The sequence below is a fragment of the Colius striatus genome, chromosome 6, assembly GCF_028858725.1.
Source record: "Colius striatus isolate bColStr4 chromosome 6, bColStr4.1.hap1, whole genome shotgun sequence".
Classification (NCBI taxonomy): domain Eukaryota; kingdom Metazoa; phylum Chordata; class Aves; order Coliiformes; family Coliidae; genus Colius; species Colius striatus.
The window spans coordinates 5,418,104-5,439,712 of NC_084764.1; positions in this window are offsets into that span (position 1 = coordinate 5,418,104).

Here is a 21,609-nt window from a genome sequence, read left to right on the forward strand (position 1 = left end):
TAGAGAGAATCCAGCTCAGGGCCACCAAGATGATCAGGGCACTGGAGCATCTTCCTTATGTGGAAAGGCTGGGGGACCTGGTGCTGTTTGGTCTAGAAAAGAGGAGACTGAGAGGGGGATCTTATTAATGTTTACAAGTATCTAAATGGTGGATGTCCTGAGGTTGGGGTATCATTTTTTCTACGGTATCTAGCAACAGGACAAGGGGTGATGGGATGAAGCTGGAACACAAAAAGTTCCATTTAAACATAAGTAAATACTATGTCATTGTTGAGGTGAGGGAGCCCTGGCACAGGCTGCCCAGGGAGGGTGTGGAGGCTCCTTCCTTGGAGGTTTTCAAGACCCACCTGGACACATTCCTGTGTGACCTTATATAGGTGGACCTGCTTCTGCAGGTGGGTTGAACTAGATGATGTCTAAAAGTTCCTTCCAACCCCCACCATTCTGTGGGTCCATGATTCTAACAAATCGCTTCAAACCCATCAAATAAAGTCACCTCCTCTCCCAAACGTGGCTGTGGTTGTGGAGAAAACTCTGTCACGTGCCACGGCTTCAGAGAAGCATGAGAACACTCGCGGCCTTCCCTTAGATAACGAGCCACAAACAAACCAGAAACAACAAGCGAAAACTCAACTCGAGGTTTACTCCAGGATGGACGTCTTGCTACGATAAATTAAGGTGTTTTTCATTATTAAAAATAAACAAAGCAATGAAAGTGAACCATGTCACCATTCATATGCTTAAAAAACATCTTTAATCTGCTTGGGAAAATCTTTCTCCCCCCCCCAACAGGAAAAAATATTAGTTGTCCAGATAACAAGCAAAACAAAATCAACCAAAGGGCATCAAGAGACTTCCTGAAGTTGAAAAAACAATGTTTTGTGTAACAGGCTTAAAAAAAACCAACCCAACAACCCAAAACAACAAACCACACAGGCAGAATGATTCCTCCAGCTTCTTCAGGTCGTCAGCGGCTTCAGGAACACGAGGAAGAACTACAAAAGCAGGCAAATGTTTTACTTAACCTTGCAGCACTTTACAGCTGTCCTCTTCCCCTCTCCCTTCCCCCCCCCCCCCCCCCCCATCCCCCCCCAGGAAACCATTTGTCTTTCTAGTGCCTTATTTTTAACAGCTCAGCTCAGCCCCAAGGGAACGTGTGTAAAAACAACCAAAGAACCTAATCCGGTGACTTTGGGGTTCCCAGGACTGAAATAGAAAGCTTGATGCAAATCAGGATTGAGGCTGCTTTGCAAGAGGGAGTGGTACCTCCTCCTCTTGCAGGAGGAATGGATGAGCAAAAAGAGGCAGAGCCACGGTGATGGGCAGCCCAGGCACTCACCTGCCCTGCAGCTGGGAGCTGAGGGCGATCTCAGGCCACAGCAGCTAGGAGGCTCGTGCACCCCTATTCATCCTGCAGTAAATCAGCGCCTGGAAAAGGACTGGGGAAGTTTGCACAGCCTCTGCCCAAACTTTGTCTGGACCACTGCCAGGGCTGGGAAACTTTCATTCTCCCGAGTTCACAAATTCCACCTCCAAGAGCCTGGTTAACACAATGCAGGAGGCAGCGTGGCGTTCCCAACACATACCTCTCTCAGCCACTGCTCTGTGAATCCACAGGAAATCATTAGCTGTGCCTGCTCAGAATGAGTGGGTCCCAGTAAATTATTCACATCTGATGTCTTTGAAGCTTTTTTTCTGTTCATCTGTGGTGATGATTTTATGCATTTGCTGGTGTTTGGCCATGTCGATTAAGCACAGCAACGCTGGGTTCTCAGGCCTCCCGTGTTACAGCTACCCTGGTTTTATGTAACACCATTGCTTGCAATCGGGTGGTTAAGCCATGAAATTATATCTGCCCCTTAAAAAACACACACAGAAGCAGGTCCAGCTCTCCTACATTTATCAGCCAGTTTCAAGTGTGAACTCTGTGATGCTGAAAGGCACTTTCTGTGAGCTGGAGAAGGCAATCCACGGTATGTTTGCCAAAAGTGCACCTTTGGCACTTTTAGTACTAGCCAAAGCAAACTGATTTAAGAGTGTCAACAGATATTCATGGATTCCTTGCCCTGTTCAAGCACTTACAGTAAACATCAGCAGATCTAGGAATAGAGTTCATCTTGCCAGTAAGGAAACCTCTAGCCTTGCAGCAAACACATATGTCACGACAGGAAAGAACTGCAAGCCTGTTGGCCTAAGGAACCCTCCTGAAGAGGGTGAAGGGATAGGAAAAAATAGTCAAATCCACATCCAAGTTTTCTGGGGTCATTCTGCCAAAGGAAGGTTGGCAATCTACATTGCTTTCAGCATACCTGGTCTTCCTTGACACCACAAGATCCCTTTGTTCATCAAGGTGGTTCCCAGCAGCCCAGGGCTGGCCTCTGAGGGAGCCACCAGCTGAAAGGGGCACATCTCCCATCTGGGAACATGCTCACCTGCACTCTTTGGCAAGGTAACACTCCCACACCTTTCCTCCTTCTCCACCAGACACAGCACTTACCTTCCTTCCACCGAAAGACCAATCCATCACTCCAGTCTTCTGGCCAGGAGCAAGAAATCCTTTAATGGAGAAATCAAGCATGTCTATAGACTGCTCATGCCATGCTCCAGGGGCCTCCATGTGTGCAAACAGACAGAAAAGCAGCCAAGGGTTTGATTTCAGAAGCTGCCCTGCACAGAGCTCTCTCCCAAAGGCAGAGCATGGGCAGTAACGTGCAGCTCAGGGCAGCTCCAGGCTGGCTGTGAACTGCTCCATCTCTCTCTAATCTCTCCCTCTCTAAGCAGCCTGTTCAGAGCAGGGAGAAGCCCAAAACTGTATGGGAAAGGGCCATGCACTGGCTGCTGGCAGCAAGTGACAGGGAGCTCCCTTCTTAGCTGTGGAGGCTCAGCCATGTCCCTAGCTACTGGAAGCCTTTGCCTGAAGCAAGAAGTGATTTAAGGAGTCATTATTAATAAGAATTGATAGAATTTCTGCTTTCATTTGATGGCTTTTGCAGACACACGTCCTGGCCCTCGGCAGCACTCCCAGAGCACAAAGCTGCCACGGGTGCAGGCAGGGCCTGGCCACGCTCACACCATCCCTGCAGGGAACAGGCTGGTGCTGCTCACCACACACACCTCAGCACCAGCACACGCTTTCCCCCTTTGTCCACCTGAGTTTCGTTACAGGGTAAGAAATGTGCCACAAGCCTCCACAGCAACCAGAGTGCCACTGTCAGCATGAGCTGTCCCACTGCCGCTCTCCGCAGGCCCCGCGCCTCAGCTCAGCCAGGCCGCAGGAAGGCCCGCTTCTTACCGGCCTGACACCCTGTTTACAGCAGCCGACCCGCTTTGATTGCAGCTGCCTTTCGCCTCACCTTCACCAGCCCCAACCTCTCATGGCAGAGGCCGTGGCAAGCGTTGCCCTCCCTCCCCTGGCCATGGGCTCCCAGCTTGCCCACAGGCCGCGGCAGGGCCCGCACGGGGATAAAGTTCCCCAGCTCAGCTGCCTGTGAGTCTCACTCGACATTCCCAACCCAGGGCTTCATCCTGCAGAGTCACCAGTTACCCATCCTGAGCCAAAACTCGCTCACTCGGCTGCACCATATCCTGACAGGATGTCAGCAGTAAACAGTAGGTAAATACTCATGCTTTATCATCCGTTAGTATTTGTTGTTTTTAGAGACCTGGACTAAAATTCCCACTGAAAACAACAAAACTAAACCCTCAAAACCCTGAGTATGACAAAAGTAGCTTCTATTTTCTGTCCACAGGAGAGCCACACAAATAAAGCCATTTCCTCCATCCCTATCCCCACACACACACACAAAAACTAAACCTGCCATGATGTTTTGTGCTGGGTATTTTAGATCTTTTGCATCCATCTGCTTAATTCTTGGGAAGAAATTCAGTTTATTTACTAACTTAATGTACAGATCAATAAGGAACCATCCACTTTTGCGACATATGCCACGAACGGAGTCATAAAGCCCCGTGACCGAGGGGCAGAGAGGGCACCATAACTATTGCTCACACAACTCACATTTTTTGGCAAACAATTGTGGGTGTCATTTGGAAAACCAGCTTTCTGAAAACAAACTAAAAGCAAATTCCTGCAAAACTGAAGGAGCGAGGGGACACGGGGGGCAAATCCTTAACCTGGCACGACTAAAAAACATGAGGAGATATTTGCTGGAAAGCAGCGCCAGCCTTTGCTCAGCAAAGGTTACTGTTGGAACACATAATTGATATTGATGTCTCGAGTTATCTCATCTGATTGTCTCGGCCAAACGTGGTATCGCTGGGTTAATTGCTTGTAACGTGATTTTCGCGGGAGGGCAGTGGCCGCTGGAGAACAGAGTTGGCTTTTGAAAGGCAGCAAAACACCGCCTTAATTACGAATTAAACCCCAGGCTGGGGCGAGCTAGCAGCCTCCCTCTCAAGGCTGAGCAGGCAGCACTTTCCCATTAAACTTCAGATAATTCTCATCATCATTTCTCCATGGAAGTAACACTTTTTCTGAAGAGAAGGAGGGAAAAAAGAGATCCCGTTGCCAGCCCGCGGAACATTGAAATGATACAATAGCTGCCTGCTCGGAGCTCACCCGCCACCTGCTTTTCCTTGTTTTGTTTTCTAGCCTCTAATTACTGAGCAGAGTCAATTCCTAATGAGGCAGTTTGATTTCCTGTTTTTCATACTTCTTGAAGCTGCTTAAAGAGCCCATCCGACATAAAAGGAACCCTTTTCTAAACAGGTTTTAAATTCATTATAATAACCTTGGTGGTGGTTGTTGTTGTTGTTGCTCTGTATGTGTGTGTGTGTGAGCCCATCTGAGTTTTCCATGGCTGCATTTCTCATTTAATGTTTCCCCACGAAACAATCTTTCTTTTCCCCTCCTGTTCCCCCCCCTCCTCCTGTTTCCCCCCGCCCCCCCTTCCCCAACAATGCAAACTGGAAACTCTTGTCCAGGAAATTGTAGCCACAGAAACACTGTGTCTGGGGCTGAGGAGGAAAAGGTGGTGATGTCATGAATAATTGGGCTGTGAGAAAAGATGGAGCATGAATAAGGAGGGAAATATTCTGACGTCTGTCTGTAAAGCTGGAAGATAAACACTTGTTGTGAATGGTACATGCCGGCTTCCAAAAGGGCTGGTAGGAAGAAGGACGGTATTAAATGACCACTCAAATCTATGAATGGTGCTACTGAGGTCTCTCAGCCCTCTCCTGGCCCCATCAGTTCGTGGCTCAGCATCAATACTGGTGGCACTGGTGAGCTGCTTGCCCTGAGATGGGTTTTACAAGGGTCTTGGTCCTCCTCTGGCCTCTGCTCCCTCCTCACACTCCCCGTCTGCTCCATAAGACCCTGTGGCACAGCGAGAGGCTGCTGTGGGCTCGAGCTGCACAGACTGCAGGTATAGAGTGGCCATGAGCTCTGACCTTGCCCAGAAAGAGGTCCCACTGGACACTGTTTGTACTGGACACGGTTCTTCTCTTGCTGGCCATGGGGGTATCACAGAGGAGAGGTGTCTTGGTGCAAGGATGGTATGAAATACTGCCAGGCAGAGCCTCCTGGCACAGCGACAGCCCCTGCCATCATCACCCTGCACCTCACCAAAGCCGCTTGCAGAAGACGCCAAAGGACATTACTATGGTGTGACAGTCCCCTCCATCACCCTGCTCCTTCCACCCCCTGACCTGGAGCCTTCCCAGAGGAATTTCCCCTGGGATGCTTTGCCCGGAGCAGAGCCCTCCACCATAACACGCAGTGGATACCGCAGCGTCGAGGAGGTGGACGTCAAGAATAACTGGCCTGTGAGAAAAGATGAAGCATGAATAAGGCTGGCTGCATGTTTGCATGGCAGCCTCTCAGGAGGCATCTAGTCCAGTGATGCTGGGCCACTTCACAAGCTCCTAGGAGAAAGACACTCCCCATGCCACAGCAGCCAGCCTTCAGACTCGCTTCATTCGCCAGCGCCGGAGTTTCGCCGTGGAAACCACTTATAAAGCTCATGGAAGGAAAACAAACCCAAACACAAAAAAAATTGAAACAAAAACCACCACAACCTGTTGCTGGAAACGTAGAGAAACTCAATCCATGCTATAGCTCTCAAAATTCAAGTGAGCCTTGGCTGGGGAGGGCTGCATTCCAACCCCACCCAAATCATAAAGCTGAGAAAACTTCAATGGGCTCTAGCTTCTGGATTATTATTATTATGACAGGGTTTTCCTCTCAGGATTCAGACTCTCTCTAAATGGTGGGAAAAAAGGTTTTATACAACCTCCAGTCTCCACATGACAAAGTGGCTGCCTATTCCTACAGTCATCTGAACAGAATAGACGGAATAAGCTATTGTCTGTACTCAGAAGTCAGCGACTGCACCGGCACTTGATTGGTCCAGGATGTGGAGGAACAAAAAGGTCATTGAATAAAAGAAGAACAATACTTTTCATGAAACAAATGAGCTTTTGCTAATTTATAACATGTTTGGTTTGGGTATCATATACATCAAAATGATGTCATTAGTAAATGTCATTTTTCTGGAGAGAGAAAGCTCAGTAAAACCTTAATGATGGGAATTTCCTGCCCCTGACTGGAGTCTCTGGACTATCAGGACATCATAAAGATGCTGTATTTCACTAATAATTAGAATGGGCACGAAGTGGGACCCAGATGTGTGACAAGGGAAAAAGGAAAAAGTTCACCTACTGCAAAGGTTAGTTGCACTGAAGGATTAATTGAGAGAAGTACAATGGGCTGAAGGCTGATTAAAATCTGCCTCGTTACATTCCACACCTAATGTTTGAAACCTGGAATCTGGATTGGTCCCTACCTCCAAATATCAACGTTGCTCAAACCCATCTTGGTTCATCTCCAGCCCTGATCACTTGATAATCTTTCTGCAAAGGGCACAATCATAAGGGAAGCTCCCAAAGCCCCCTCAGGCAGAGGGACATCCAGGTCAGACAGAAGCTTTGCAGATTGTGCAGTGCTCTGCATTAAGTGACTCTGCATTAAACTGCAGGTGAGATTTGCAATAAGAGACCTCCAGCAAACTTCAACTTCAGGAGTTCTGAGGGTGCTACTCCCCACAGCCACATTCACAGGGCAAGACAGGCTCACACCACAAGCTACACCCCTTCCAGTTCTGAGGGGAAAACTGCTCCTGTGATGCTCTTGCTCAGAAGGGAGCCAGGGGGACTGGAGATCTCCTGAAGGAGATGTTTCTCAAGCAGTGTCATTGCAGGTCGTGTAAGGTCACCTCTCAGACTCCCAGTACTGACAAAGCCAGACCTGCTGCAAGGCACAAGGGAACATACAGAACCTTCTCCTCGAGGAGAAAGTTTTGCCTTTTCTTTGCAAACCAGCCTTGAAACTAAGCTGAGGGTAGGCTTGTCCAAGCCCACCAGAAAAAAAAGCAGCTGGCTGCAGCAGTGAAAGTCAAAAGCTCCAAAACCCCCCTTCAGGTATGCACCTGCCCTCTTCGAGTAAGCACATCAGCTACATCTGGGAGACACCCACTGCACCTCTTTACAGCTTTTCCTCCAGTCCCTGAAGCCAGTTCTGAGCTGAATGTTGTTATAACGAAAGGAAAAAAAAAGTTAAACGTTTCTGCTTGCACTAGAAGGGATGAAGAGACATAACGGATGCCTTGAGGTCTACCAAACTCTGCCCAAAAAGCCTATGCCCTGAACTAGCTGCTAAGACTTAGGAAACAATCTGTTTTCATTTCATATGTTGTTGACCCTTTCTCTCCAGGAGTGTTGCATCTTTCAGACCCAAGGCTTCTGCTGTAGCATGAAGGCCCTCAGCATGCCTCAAGAGTATGGACCTCACTGGAGCTCAGCTGCTCTCAGAGCACCATCAACAGGGCAGGGTGCTGAAACAAATTGCCTCCTAGAAAGTATTTTCTCCCATGAAAAATCCAAGAGGCATGTTTATGAACAGAAATCTCCTCTGGCAGTGGCCACAGCAATGAGCTGTGCAACAAATATGTTCTGTTAGCCCCTGATCTGGGCGAGAGCTGCTTCTGCAGGAGAGGTGGACTGGATGATCTCTAAAGATCCCTTCCAACCCCTACCATTCTGTGATTGTATGATAATTGCTCAGGCACATGCAAAACAATAACATGATTAGGAGAAACTTCCTGATGGTTTGGGCTGCAGCTTTGTTCTTTGCAGCAAATTACATGTATGTTGGAACCAAGTGGAAGGCTCAAAGGGCCAGTGAATCTGAATCACAGAGACTCCTCTGCCAGCAATGGGCATGTTTAAGCTGGAAGTGTTGAGCTGTTATGGATTTTCAGCTCTCTGTTAGGAAGGACACCCCTAAATGTGACATTCTTCTCTCCAGGAAATACCCTTACATTCTCTGCTAGCTCAGAAAGGAAAGCACTCCGCTGCAAGTCATTTACTTCACACCAGCTTCTTTCCTCTGCTTTAATTTGCCTGTTCAAGAAAAAAAAGCCAAGCCTTCTGCTGCCAATTTTTCCATCTTTTATGAAGATTAACCCAACAATCCCCACATTTCCAACAGAAACCTGCTAGATGAATAATCTTGAGTCAACAGAAGGTTACCCTGATGGGCCCTAGCAGAGCCAGCTGCGTTTGTGTGGGTGTGGAAAGAAAAGTGAGGATTTTCTCCTTGGAGGTAGAGTTAAAAGGCAGAAAAGGTCACCACGTGCCTGTTGGTCTGCTGGACCTACACCATTGTGTCTGTGCTCCTAGAAAAGCAACACCAGTGTGACCCTTTTGTACTGATGTGCAGCATCTGGTCTCCCTCAAAAGCTCCACCATGGGCCTTGGCTGAGGGTGCATCATTCTCTGTGGCTGAGGGACATGTAGCTGCTCCCAGAGACTGGAGAGAGCTGCACACTGTGGCTTTTCTCTGGCCATGGGACACGTGTGCAATCCTGTTTATGCACTGGGCCATTTCCCAAGATTATTTTGGGTAAAGTGGCTCCAGGTTAACACTCCTGATCTCAGGTGGTGCAGGAAGGCCTAAAACACCACAGCACCCAGAGCCTGGCAGCCCTCAGGCAGCAAGACACTCACTCCTGCAACCTTGCCATGTACAGGCACGGGCCACAGACAGGTGAGGTAGGTAGGTATTTGGGGACTACCCCACCAGCATTCTTAATCACAAGGGGAACAAGGATGCAGCCCTTCCTGTGCAGCTGGGCACAGAGCAGTGTATGACACACCAGGACAGCAGGTAAAGGTGTTGACTCACAGACAATCCACCTTTTCTCTTTCAGTAAACTTCTCATTTACCATAAGTGAGTGCATACAGTCCACTTTCAGTTCCTCAAAGCCATGCTCCAGTTTAACCCTGCCTTGGGCTTATCAGGTGATAAGAACACACACATAAGATACCATCAGCTCACTCCAGCTATGAGTGAAACGCCTGTATCATGCTACAAGCAGGGTTCCAAGAAGTCAGGTGAAACGGTCTGAGTGAAAGGGCTTGTAGGTGGGGAAGAGAACGTGCTTTCCTTCTCCATAGACAAAGAGCCTATGGCTGCACGTGGAGGTGTGTGGGTGGCCATACACCAGAGAAATGGGTGGCTCTTGTTTATTCCAGTGGTTCCCAACATTTTTTGATGTCTGGATGGACAGAAGCAATAAAGATCTAATTACAGTTAAACATTCATTTACTGTCTACTTGGGAAATATGCCACTGAGCTAACCAAACAGTCTTCTCATCATACTGATCCAAGGTCATGTATCCTGCCAGTCACCACATTGCTCTCACACATCCCCCACCCAACACCCATGTCCTCAAACATTTTGTGGCCCTTTCCTGTCTCTTACCCTCCAGATGGAAGGACCAGAGCCCTCTGCAGAGCTCCAGAGATTTCAATACTGCAGATCTGACTTGCAGGCAGTTGAATCTCACGCTCAGTTTCTGCCCTAAAGGCTTCTGGCATTTCACCTGCCCATTCACAAAGGGAGGCATCAAAGTGACAGCAAGCACCAGAAAGCTTGGCCTGTCGAGAGCTTCACAGCAGAAGTGACCCCCTTCTGCATAACTCAGGGCCATCAAACGTCACCTGGGATTCAGTCCCTGCCTCTGCTCAGAACAAGGGAAGGACTTATCATGGAATGGTTCGGCTTGGAAGGGATCTTTGAGCTCATCTTGTTCCAGTCCCCCTGCCATGGGCAGAGACACCTTCCACTAGACCAGGTGGCTCAAAGCCTCATCCAACCTGCCCTTGAACACTTCCAAGGATGGGACAGCCAAAGCTTCTCTGGTCCCATGCCTCAACACTCTCACAGTGGAAAAACCTCCTCCTAATATCTCATCTAAATCTACCCTCTGTCGGTTTGGAGCCACTACCCCTTGTCCTATCACTACATGCCCTTGTATGACTTTTGCAACTGTACAGCATCCAGTAGCATCCTGGAAGAGCAGTTGGGTTTTCATCATGGATATATATGTGGCATCGATGCAATGAGGGTCTCTGCACACATTAGGAGCAAGAGATGTCAGAGAATACACAGATAATCAGCGTTAGGCATTAGCAGTGAGCTCACAACCAAACTCCACAGTAATCATCACACATCTGTGAACCTCTGGTAACTTATTAAAGCAGCTCCCTAGCTTGAGGAAAGAGAGAGGGCATAATGTTAACAATAGGTCCAATCCAGAAATCTCATCTGAAAGCTTGCACACACACTCCCACAGGTCCACACACCCAGTTTCCAGGGAAAAGGCCACAGCCAAACAGTCATGGATCCCAGAGTTTTCATACTTGGGTTTTTCTCTGTGGTTTGTGTGCTGCTCTCCTGATAAAGAGCTGGCACAAATGGTCAGCCGTTATCTCACCTCTCCAGAAATAGCTTCCTTTGCCAGAATGGCTTTCAAGCACTTACAGCCACTGTGGAGCTAGGTCCCTATGGAAAACTTCTTCCAAACCTCAATGAGCCCCCTTTGATCGATGCAAAGACATTGATCCTGCTTTCCATGTTTCAATCAGGCTTACACTCTGCTTGGTGCTGCTCTATTCCCTCCTGCCCAAAGGCTCTGCTTCTGCAGATGTCCCAATAGCAGAGGCAACAGCAGTCCAGCATCCCAATGGCAGTCAGATCTCACCCAGCTGGAGGAGAGGAAAGTTATAGGATGTGACAGGGCAAATCCTGATGAGGAACAGTGCCCTGAGCTCAGCCAAGAGACGTCTTCCCATGACTATGACACTGCATTACAACAGGGTAGATGCAATGACTCCAGAAAGGAGGAGCGTCAGGCACCTTGTGGCCATCCTTACATGATGGTCATGTATTTACCTTGCATGGATACAAACTTTGCACTCCCAGCTTGAAGGACTTCTAACACAGCAATGACAAGTTGCAGAAGTCAACCTTTAAGTCAAAGCAATGTAAATTTGCTTCCATCTGTTGAGCTACCCAGATGTTCCACGTGTCATCCAACCCTGAGGCTTTCTGGAGTACAACCCCCTCCAAGCTGAACCACTGCTGGGAATCAGCAACTCAGCAGTCTCTGGGCAAAATCACCAGCAGGGCCTGCTGGCTCAGGGAATCTGCGTGTGACTTGTGGCTTCTCTTCATCATCCAACACATTTAGTGGCCAAAAGTCACTGCCATCTATAAGTACTACCCGTCTTCAACACAATGAATTGGATGGTTTCTGCCTCAGAAGGGATGTTGAGCCTGCAAGAATCTTTGCTGGTGGGTGTAGTACAAGCTTTTTAATGCTACTGGCTACCCCTCCATGTAGGCATGAAGGAACATCAGATGAGCAGCACAGAACAGCTTGTGCTGTACTGTAAAGCTGAGTGTCCAAAATCTCCCAGCAGCAGTGAATTCAAGAAGAATGAGTTTAGGGCATCACAGGAACCTGGTCTGAACTGTGACCCACTGACACAGAATTTGGTGGCTGCTTTCATTGGTTTAACAGTATCTGATAGGATTATGGGCAGCACGTTTCCAGGCTAGCTAAGCTCCACACAAAGCACTGGAAAAAAAATGGCAGTACCGAGGCTGTTCTCAGAGGTGCTTTGGAGCCCACAGCAACACGAGGCTTAGACTCCTCAGCAGACTTCTAAACAACAAGATTTACCCACCTCTGCTATTTTAGGAGTGAACTAAAACCACTTTGGCTTTGCTGCACCACAAACCTCAGCCATACTGCAGACATTGTGGTGCTTTGCTAAGAAAGGTTCTGTTCTATCAGTGTTGTACAGCAGCTTTTGCTGGTATTTCCTCACCCAGGCTGTGGGGATTTCTAGGAAGCTCCTGATCACCCACACTGGCTGCCTCTGGATGCTTGCACAGATAGAAGAAATGTGAATGGAAGGAATGGGAAAGGCAATTTTAAGACCAAGCTCAATTTCACTATCTGGTAAATAAGAGAAACAAGGGTCTGAGCTAAGAAGCCATTCTGAGAACTGATGCCAACCAACGCACAGCAGAGGCATGACGTTGTTGGTTGGTTTTTTTCCTCCTCCCCGCTTTTTTCCCCCCCTCAATTGTTGCCTTGAGAAGACCAATGCAGTCATGTCTTGGATATCACAGGTCTGGGTGCTAAAGCAGGCTTCCTGCACACCTCTTTAGCCCCAACGCCTTGCCCTCTGTCCCACCTCCCTCTCTACAACACAGTACCTCCACATTTTTTCTCCTTCACCTCTACTCTTATGCCCTTTTTCAGCTTCCCTTCACTCTTTACAGGCTACATCACCTTACCTCTTCAGTACTAACCCCCCCCCATAAACATTCAGCACATCCCACAACCTCTCACCTCAGCTGCAAACTCCAAGCAAAACCATACCAGCAACAGACCCAGGACAAGCTTCACTCCTCACCTCCCTCCAGCTCACCACTCTTATCTTGCAATGATGCTTGTTAACAGCAGAGCTCAGGGGGGGGATTTTCCATCACAAGTAACACCTGCTTCTGCATTTAGGAAGAGCTTCCTGGCAGGGCTGCCTTGCCTCAGGTGAGCATCATGATGCCACCTTCATTAAGAGTTTTGTGAGACCCAAAGCAGCACATTAACATCTTTAACCATTTCCCCACCTGTTGCAGGACAAAGAGACATTTTGAAACGGGTTTATCAGAGAGGGTATGTTGTGGGATCACATGGCTGCTATGCCACCCACCCTAAGTTTACCAGTAAACTGGATTTCCCCCTCTCCCAAGAGTTTTATCCCTGCCAGAGTTTTATCTCCAGCATCTTCTTTCATTGCTTCCCTGTTAGAGCTCCACTGCTAGGCAATCACTGCTGGAGAGCTGGCACAGGGCAAGCTCTCCCTGGTGAATTTTCTGCCTCATCATCTACACTTGCTCTGAGAAAAAGCAGATACATGGTGGTTAAAACTCAAGGCCACAGGACATAGACTGCCCTCCCATTCCAGCTCCATGCCTGATGGGAGAAGGAATGGGAAATGACCAGGAAAAGGCTCATTTGGGCCTTGCCAAGAAAGCTCCAATAAAACAAAGCTACATCTAGGAATACTTTAAAGCTGGAATATTGGCTTTGCAAATGAATGCTCACAGTTGTCAGCAATCTGAAGGCTGGGCAGAAATTAATCAGCTGTGAGTCGTTTCTAAAATGAGGCAAGAAGCAGCACTCATCTGCAGGGGGGCTGCAGCGAGCATGAAACGAAACACAACATGAAAAAGTGGCCAAAACTCTTGGGGAAAACAAGCAGCCACCAAAACAAGCAGTTGTCCAATGCACTGTGTAAAGTGCCTTCACTGGACCATTCGCTGTGAACAGAATCAAACACTCCCCAGCACACCAGATGAAGCATCTCAGCTTGGTGATATTCTCCACAGACTCGAGCTGCCATTGTGTGGGTTTCAGGACTGAAGGTTAAAGGCTCTGCTAGATCCTAGATAATAAACACACTGGACATCTAAATTGTTACACATCTTGGCATTTGACCAGCAAAATGTCCATGGTAAAACCGTATGCCAGCAAATCTGCCTTCTGCTTTTAAGCTGATTATTCAAGGGTTAACGATGAGATTTTTTTCCCCCCTAATGAATTAATAAAACCCAGACATATTTTAAAGGCTATTGATTCATCACAACATCTATTTGGGAGCGTTCTGAATGTATAAACAACAAGATGGAAATGCTTTGTAACCTCCAAAGGGTTTGGTGGTGGTGGTGGTGTGTCATTTGAAACGTTCCTTCCTCAACCCTTGCTGCCACGCTCCAGGTTTTGTTGGGAATGGGCCTAAAAGAGAGTCTTCCATTAGACTTTCTTTCCCCTAAAGTTGAAAGGGTGGCCAAAATCCACTGCCCATGCACAACCTGCTTTTACCAATTAATCCATTCTATCAATTAATCCATTCAGCATCACGGCTGTGGTACAGATCCCTGGCTTAATCCAGATCTCCCAGCTTGCACTCTTTCTGGGTTGTAGCAATGCCTTTTTTTTTTACCCAGGTGTCCTGCTATGGCACAGGGAAGGTTTCAAAGACAATGTGAGTGTTATGCTTCAGCCAGACATCCCAAGCACTGGCCAGTGGCTGCTGCTCAGAGATGGCACTCTCAGCTCCCAGCTCTGTCACAATCTGCTGTGCCTCGGGGGGGAAATCACATTGTCCCTGCTCTACTCAGGCACTAAGGAAGGGATTAATCTCACCTTGCTTTAAGCTTTCTAAAAACTGGGAATCTCACATGATCTAGTCTCACAGGTTCCTCTGGAGTCCACAGAGAGAGGAGGGTTTCTGCACATAGGTACATTATACACATAATCCTACTATATAATACATCAAATGTATCTTACATTACCTATATACACAGATAAAGAGAGACAAACACCATCCTAAGCTCTGAGGAGAAGGGTTTCTCACCTATGGACATACAAGAAGAACCACACTGAGCAGGCTCATGCCTCACCCCAGGCTTTTAAACAAAACAGTATGTCTGCCTTCCTTACCCAACTCTTTAATCACCCCATTGTGACAGCCAAATCCCCTCTGGGATGGGGTGGAAGCTGCTGTCTGCCCTCACACAGGTGATCTGGTCACCTGAGGAGACTTTAGTTGTTGCCCCCCTTAAACAGCCTCCGACAAAGGGCACCCAGGGACAGAAGACTTCTTGATCCCTGCATGCTGACTGAGGCTGGCAGCACAGTATAAGAGCATTAGAGAGTCCCCACAGTCGCTCAGGTCACGAAAAGCTCCTGTGTAGGCTGCAAACGAGCATCTCCATGACCATCCACAGGCATGGAGTGGGAGGAAGGAATTGGTACTGGGCCTTCAGCACACCACTGCTTTGCATCACTCCCTCAGCATACCTCTGCTTTGCATCCTTTAACACAGATGGAGCATTTGTTGCTCATCCATTTGGGGATGAGCTGGTGCTACTGGTCAGGTACCAGCTTCCTTCAGTCTGCTAAATAACCTGGTGAAGCTTCTGCTTTAAAGGTTACAGCTGGGAGCCTGGACAAGCACAGTTCTTACCAGCCAACTAGATCTGCTGTCGCTTATGACTGACAAGATGTTTATGCTGGTGGGTCAGCAGACAGACAGATTCATCAATTTCCTTCTCCTTGGTCCCATTATCCAAGCCACCCCGTGCCATCCACAGCCACTGGAGTGAATGTTCATTTCTGTTCTATTGTCATCCTAACTACTGCTCTAGTTTAAGTGTTCTTTTGAACCCCAAGAACAATGTGCTCCTCCCTCCTCCTTGGCTTAGTAGGGCCATTAGACAGGAGAAACAATAGAGCCTCAGCGGGTGCCCGCTGTGTTTGCTCCCTGCCTGGCCTCACACAAAGACAAAGAGCAGGAGGGCTGGATGGGCCAGGGATGGGTATTGGATACCCCCAGACTCATTCTCTCAGCATCCCCAGATCACAAAGGAAAAGAGCTTTTGCATGGGCCTGCAGAGGCTGTGTCAGTCACTGGGCACAGGACCTCATTGTCTGGTTTGTTTTGTTTCCCTGAACAATATGTCACATGTTTACTCTCCTCTTGGAGGGCTGATGCTCACATAAAACCCTCAGCACTGTTATGTCAAAACATCAGCATGCCACATCACCACATCTCCTCAGGAGGCTGCCTCGTGGGCCCCCACTAGGGCTTCTGCACCCAATCCTTTCCCACAAGCAGCGTTTGCAGGCTGTGAGATCTTCTTAAAATAGGACAAACCCAGAAATCCTGGAGCCGGTGGCAAGCCCTCGCTCGTGTCTCTGTCTTGAGTGACTCCATCTGGACAATCCTGGATTGCTTTTGATGAGCTGTGGAAGCAGCTGGTCCTGGTTAAAATCTTTGTTACTAGAAGTAAATATAAATGCTACAGATAAAGAGCCAGGATGGTCTTTCTCTCTCTTCAGTCACTGGCAAGTTTTACCACCAGTGAAGGGATTTTAAATGGGCTTTTCTTTCTTGAGTGGGCAGCTGTGTTTTTAAGTACCTGTAACTTTTACCAGCGTGCAGCTCTGAGAAGTTCCAACCACTTTGCTGCAGCTTATCCTGGCGCACAAGCAGGTGCAAGCCCACCAAGTCCCACAGACCTTCTCCTGCATCTCTCCAGAAGCTCAGTCCTGAGCATTCAGGAGCTTCTGCACAACACTGGGCTACCAGGAGAGGGAAGAAAGCAGAAAAGCTCAGTGACAACCTGGTGTGGTAAGCAAGAAGACCAGCACTGAGGTGACAGCGAGCCATCGACCTCAGCCGGGCGCCGGGTCGGATGCCGCGCACCTCCGGCCGCTCCCGAGGTGCTTCCCCCTCTCTGCTGAGGCCGTGTGCGCCCCACTCCAGGATTTGTTCTGCCAAATCTCAGGTGCCAGAGGGCTGAGCTTTCTTCCTCTGGCTGTCTGAAGTGAATGCTGGGGCCCTACCAACCATCCCGTGGGCTGGGGATGGGGGACGGGAGAGGAGGGACCGGTCACGCAGGCGGAGCGTGGATGCACACCACTCCCCCTGGGGAAGGGTTAAAACTGCTTTTGAGTCTTTCTCTGTGACAGATCTCTTTACTCAGTGCTATATAATATAGCCCCAAACATATTCTAAGTAGCCAAGGGCTGCCCAGCCATCTGTTTGAAGACACAGACCTTCTGATGCAGGAGTTCCCAAAGCCTGGCCCATGGGACGTTTCCTATGGAGCCTGCAAAGGGAATTTTTCCCCTTTAAGAAGCCAGCCTGCATTTGTTTTGTTCTGCTGCTTCAGGACAGTGTCACATCCATGAACACTGACCCCTACATGACTTGTGTATGAACAAAAACGTGGGAACCCCTGCTCCAAGTGAGATGTCTCCATCCTCTGCAGCTCTTCCCTGCCAATCTCACCCACAGGTCTGAGGTTCAGAGCAAGATTCGCTCGTGTCCCAGGTGCTCACCCTCAGTTCCAGCCATGGCTTCCAGGGGTTGCTTTTTATGAGAAATCCCAGTTTTACCCAGCTGTCTCAGGTAAAAGTGCCAAATGACTGCGTGGCTTTGGTGCTGACTTTCAAGGGAAGCCAGGCTTTTGCAGCCAGGTGCATTTGCAAACAGTGTTCACGGTCTGTACTGAGTTGATAAGAAGGAAACAGAGCCACAATACATACATATCCATAACTATCTTTCCATACTATTTATTCGGATTTCAAGCAATAAAGGCAGCTTTCAAAGGCTTTAGGCACTCCCAGCATGATAAATTCTACAACAAATGCTGTCAGTCCTGGCAGTACCGAAATCGCCTCCTCCAGAGGGACTTGGCCAGCCCAGAGCTGCTCCCTTCCTCCATGAGGAAACCCTTGTCACTTCCCCGTGCTGTATTACTCACTCCACTTTCTCATATCCCCAGTGAAGTTGTTTTCCATCCCCTGAGACCTGCCACTGACAGCTACAGAGAGCCACCTCTCTCCCTACAGCCCAGCGCAGCGTGGAGCTCGGTGTGGGGTAACCAAAGGGAAAGCCGAGGTTTGCTCTGGTGCCTGGGCAAGCACCAGCCCACCTCTCTTTGCTTTTTCAGCCAGGGCCCACAGCACTGCTGCAGCCCAGAGGCTGGGGAAAGGTGGCCCCAATGCCCACCAAAGTAGTCCTCAAGGAGGGCTGCCCCGAAGCAAAGAGAAGGATGGAGGCTCCTCATCCCACAAAGTCCCCGTAAGGGAGGCTCAAGGCAGCCTTGCCTCATTGCCATGGGTTAATAAACCATGCAGGCAGCGTGCCTTTGTGTCCTTAAAACACAAAATCCCTGAAAACATGCAAAGTATCTGTCAGTTAGTAAAATGGAAGCAAAACTGTCGGTGGCTGCTGTGATGCTTGTTGCCTCCAGGGCCCCTTGTGCCAGGTACACCTGCCCACGGGCTACTCTCAGGGTCAAGGGAGAGGGTTAAACGCTGGGGTTGGTGATAAAAAAACAGCTTTTTTAATAAATAAAAGCACTTTTCAGAGTTTCCTTTACTTCCCATCTCTGCTCCGTGCCCTGGCAGAGGGTTTCTGCCGAGGGGAAGCCCCAGGCTGGGCGGCTGCAGGGTTGAGGTTTGGAGCTGCTGTGGCATCTGGCATGAAAAAATGTTCCCGGGAAGCTGTTACATTAAATGGCCAAATCGATTTATTGAATGGCAGGTGTTGGCTACAAACAGATGGAGAACATAAAGGCATAAGCAGGCATTTGTATGGAAAAGAAGCCATCGATTTGTAGCCGGGGACTCGATACTGATCGTTACAGCCTCTCGGGGAAGGCTTTGGGGGAGGCTGGGGGTTTTGTTTTTGAGGGGCTGCTGGGGGTGAGTGATGGAGGGGTGTCGGGGAGCTTCAGCGCCATCCGCAGCCCCAAAGCCTCAGCCCAGCTTCCGAACCACCCCTCCTCCCGCATCCCCCTCCTCCCGCATCCCCCGACCCCCGGCGCGGGGCGGGCGCGTGGCTGGGGGTGTCGCGCCGCGTGGGCCGTCCCGGCGGCAGATGAGGCACGCGCCGGCCTCATTACAATGAGAATGGGCAGCCTGGAGGGGACATGTGGCAGCAACAGTTTGCAAATCCTCCCCACACCCCCCCAATCCACCCATCCACCCATCCATCCATCCATCCATCCATCCCCTCCCCCCCCCCCCTTCTGTGCCAATCGGGAAACATTTCCAAACATTTGTACCCCAAATCGACCACATTAACACCCCTCGGAGCCGCCCTCCCCGCGGGGAAACGCGCGGCCCGGCGGGCATTTAGGCAAGAATAAAACAAGCAAAGGGAGGGGGTGAGGATGGGATGGGGGGGGGGGTGCTTTTTTTTCCCCCCTCCTTTCCTCTCTTTTCCTCTCCGAGAAGCTCCCGGTGCGTGTCAGCGCTGAACCGATGCCGCAACTTGCTAACCAAGGGGTTTCAAAGCTTTGTAAAGCGGGGCTGGGCACATGGAAGGGCTGCCGAGCTCTGGGTAAATGGGTAAATAAAGGGTCGAAAAGAAAAAGCGAGCAGGGGAGGCAGCTCCTAACCCGAACGGTGGCGCAAGGTGCGGGATAAACGATCCCGCTCGTCCAGGCGGCTGGGGAATGCCCAAAGCGTCCTGACTAACCCGAGCAAGCGCGGGGCAGCCCGCGGGGCTCTGCGGTGGCCAGGGGCTGCTCGGTGAGGGGCTGCTCGTCTCCTGGCAGCCCACGGTTCCGTGGGAAAGGTGGCTGAGGGATGCGCTGCCCCCCAGCAAAATAAGTGCGGAGAAGGGGGAGGCGGGTGGGCAGCAGAGGCAAAGCGCACAGCCCCACCGCTCCCTTCCCCACGGGTAGGGAAGGACAGGCAGCTTTTCCCCCCGGCTCAGGGGGAAAGGGAAAAGGCGGGATGTTCCCAGCCAAGCTTGACACTCGGCTGGGAAGCCAGGCCAGCCTGGCTGTGGCTTCGTGATTGCCTTAGGGGACAGCCTGGGACACCTCCAGCTCCTCCCGAGTGGCCTCACGGCGTGGCCGGTGCCCCAGGCAGGTCCTGCCCCAGCTACAGGTATCCGTAGGAGCTTGAAAGCAGCCCGGCAAAAAGCCACGTAGAAAGCCCTCGGTGGCTGTGACGTTACCGGGAGCCCCGTCACGCACAGACCCAGCCCCCGCGGGACACCCCCCCGTGGGTCGGAGGGGCAGGTTAGAAATGAAGGAGCTATCAGAGAGATGGGGCTGAGGTGCAGGTGCTCCGGGCCGGGTTTGTGCAGGAGGTAGCGGATCCGCCAGACCCTTCCCGGGGTGCGCAACCGGGACACGGGTGGCAGAAAGGAGCCGTGGAGAGGTCGGGCACATCTCAAGGGAGGAGTGCTGGAGGTGTCCCCCCCGGAACGGATGAGAGCAGCCTAGCACGGGGGTCGGGGCGGAGGGAGGATGGGGCAGGCTGGCAACTTTCACCCGCCTGGAACTAATTAACGTTGTCTCGTTAGCGAGATGCGTTTGGCCTGGGCACGCGTGTGCCGAGCCGGGGATAAACCGACAGCAAACGGGGCGCAAAAGGAAGGGGAAAGCGCCTTGGCCTCCAGCAAGCGAGCTGGAGCGATGGGGAGGTGACCAGCCCCGGGCACCACCGCCCAGCATCCCTGCGGGTGATGAGGATCCCCCCGCTACACCCCCTGAGCGGAGACAGGGGCTCCCTCGCAAGGCTCTGGAGGGAGATGGCTGCGCTGCTGCTCCCGAAAGTGACCCGGGACGGCCGCGTCGGACACGAGAGAGTTTGCAGGAGTTGCGCTCCTCATCTGCTCTCGGTCGACTTTCGGGCTCAGCTGTTTGCTGCTATTAATGCAACTTCTGGGTGGTTTTTTTTCCCCCTATCTGAACTCCGTGTGTTTCAACATGCAGCAGGTGGTTTATGATAGTCCCCGGGTTATTAGTTTATTATGGGCTCTTTTTTATAGCTGCAATCAAAAATAATGCCCTGAAGTTTCGAGGAGGATTCGATGCCTGTTTGGCGGCACTCACACGAGCTCCTGAAAACAAAATATTTGCGGTTTTCTTCGAGGGGAAAGGAACGCGACCACACGTGAGGAGCCGGAGCAACTTTTGCTCCTGGCAGGGCCAAGAGAGACGGGGTGCAAAGTTTGCCTCGGAGAAACAGCGGCCAGCCGAGGGCAGCTGAGCGGGCTGAGGAGCGCTCGGGGCGGACGGGGGGGCTCGCACCCCTCTTGCCGGGTTTTGGGGAGAGGAGGAGGTGGGAGCGCTTCCCCAGCCGCCAAAGTCCACGCCGCCAGGACGGCGGAGAGCTTCGGCGGAGCTGTGAAAAGCAGAGATGAGCTTGTCTTGCTTTAACCTACATTAGCTCCGGGTCCATATGGTAGATGCTGCCTGTGGATCCTCTGCACCAAAACGAGTCCCTATTCTTGCACGCCGCCCTGCTTGTGCCAGATGGTGCCTGGACCAAGTGGCCATGCGTGGGGTGGCTCTGGTTAGCCTAATAAACGTCCAATACAAGTCAAAAATCAAAACACACACATACTAACATCTGCTAGAGCCTGCAGTACCCAGCTAGCCTTTCAATACTGAATTAAAGAGCCCCACAGCCCTTCTGTTCCCCTAGGTTAGACACTCATTACCATTTATCAAGCACTGATGTTATCTGGCCTCTCATTTTATTTAGTACCGAAGCTATTAGCATCAGATTTGATTTTGACAGTTGACGCTGCTGCTGGTAAAGCCGGGATCTGGCCGGGCGGATCGCTGCAAAATTCCGAGTTCAGCAGCGGCGACACATTCCTTCTCCCCGTTTGTTTACGAGCCCCAGAC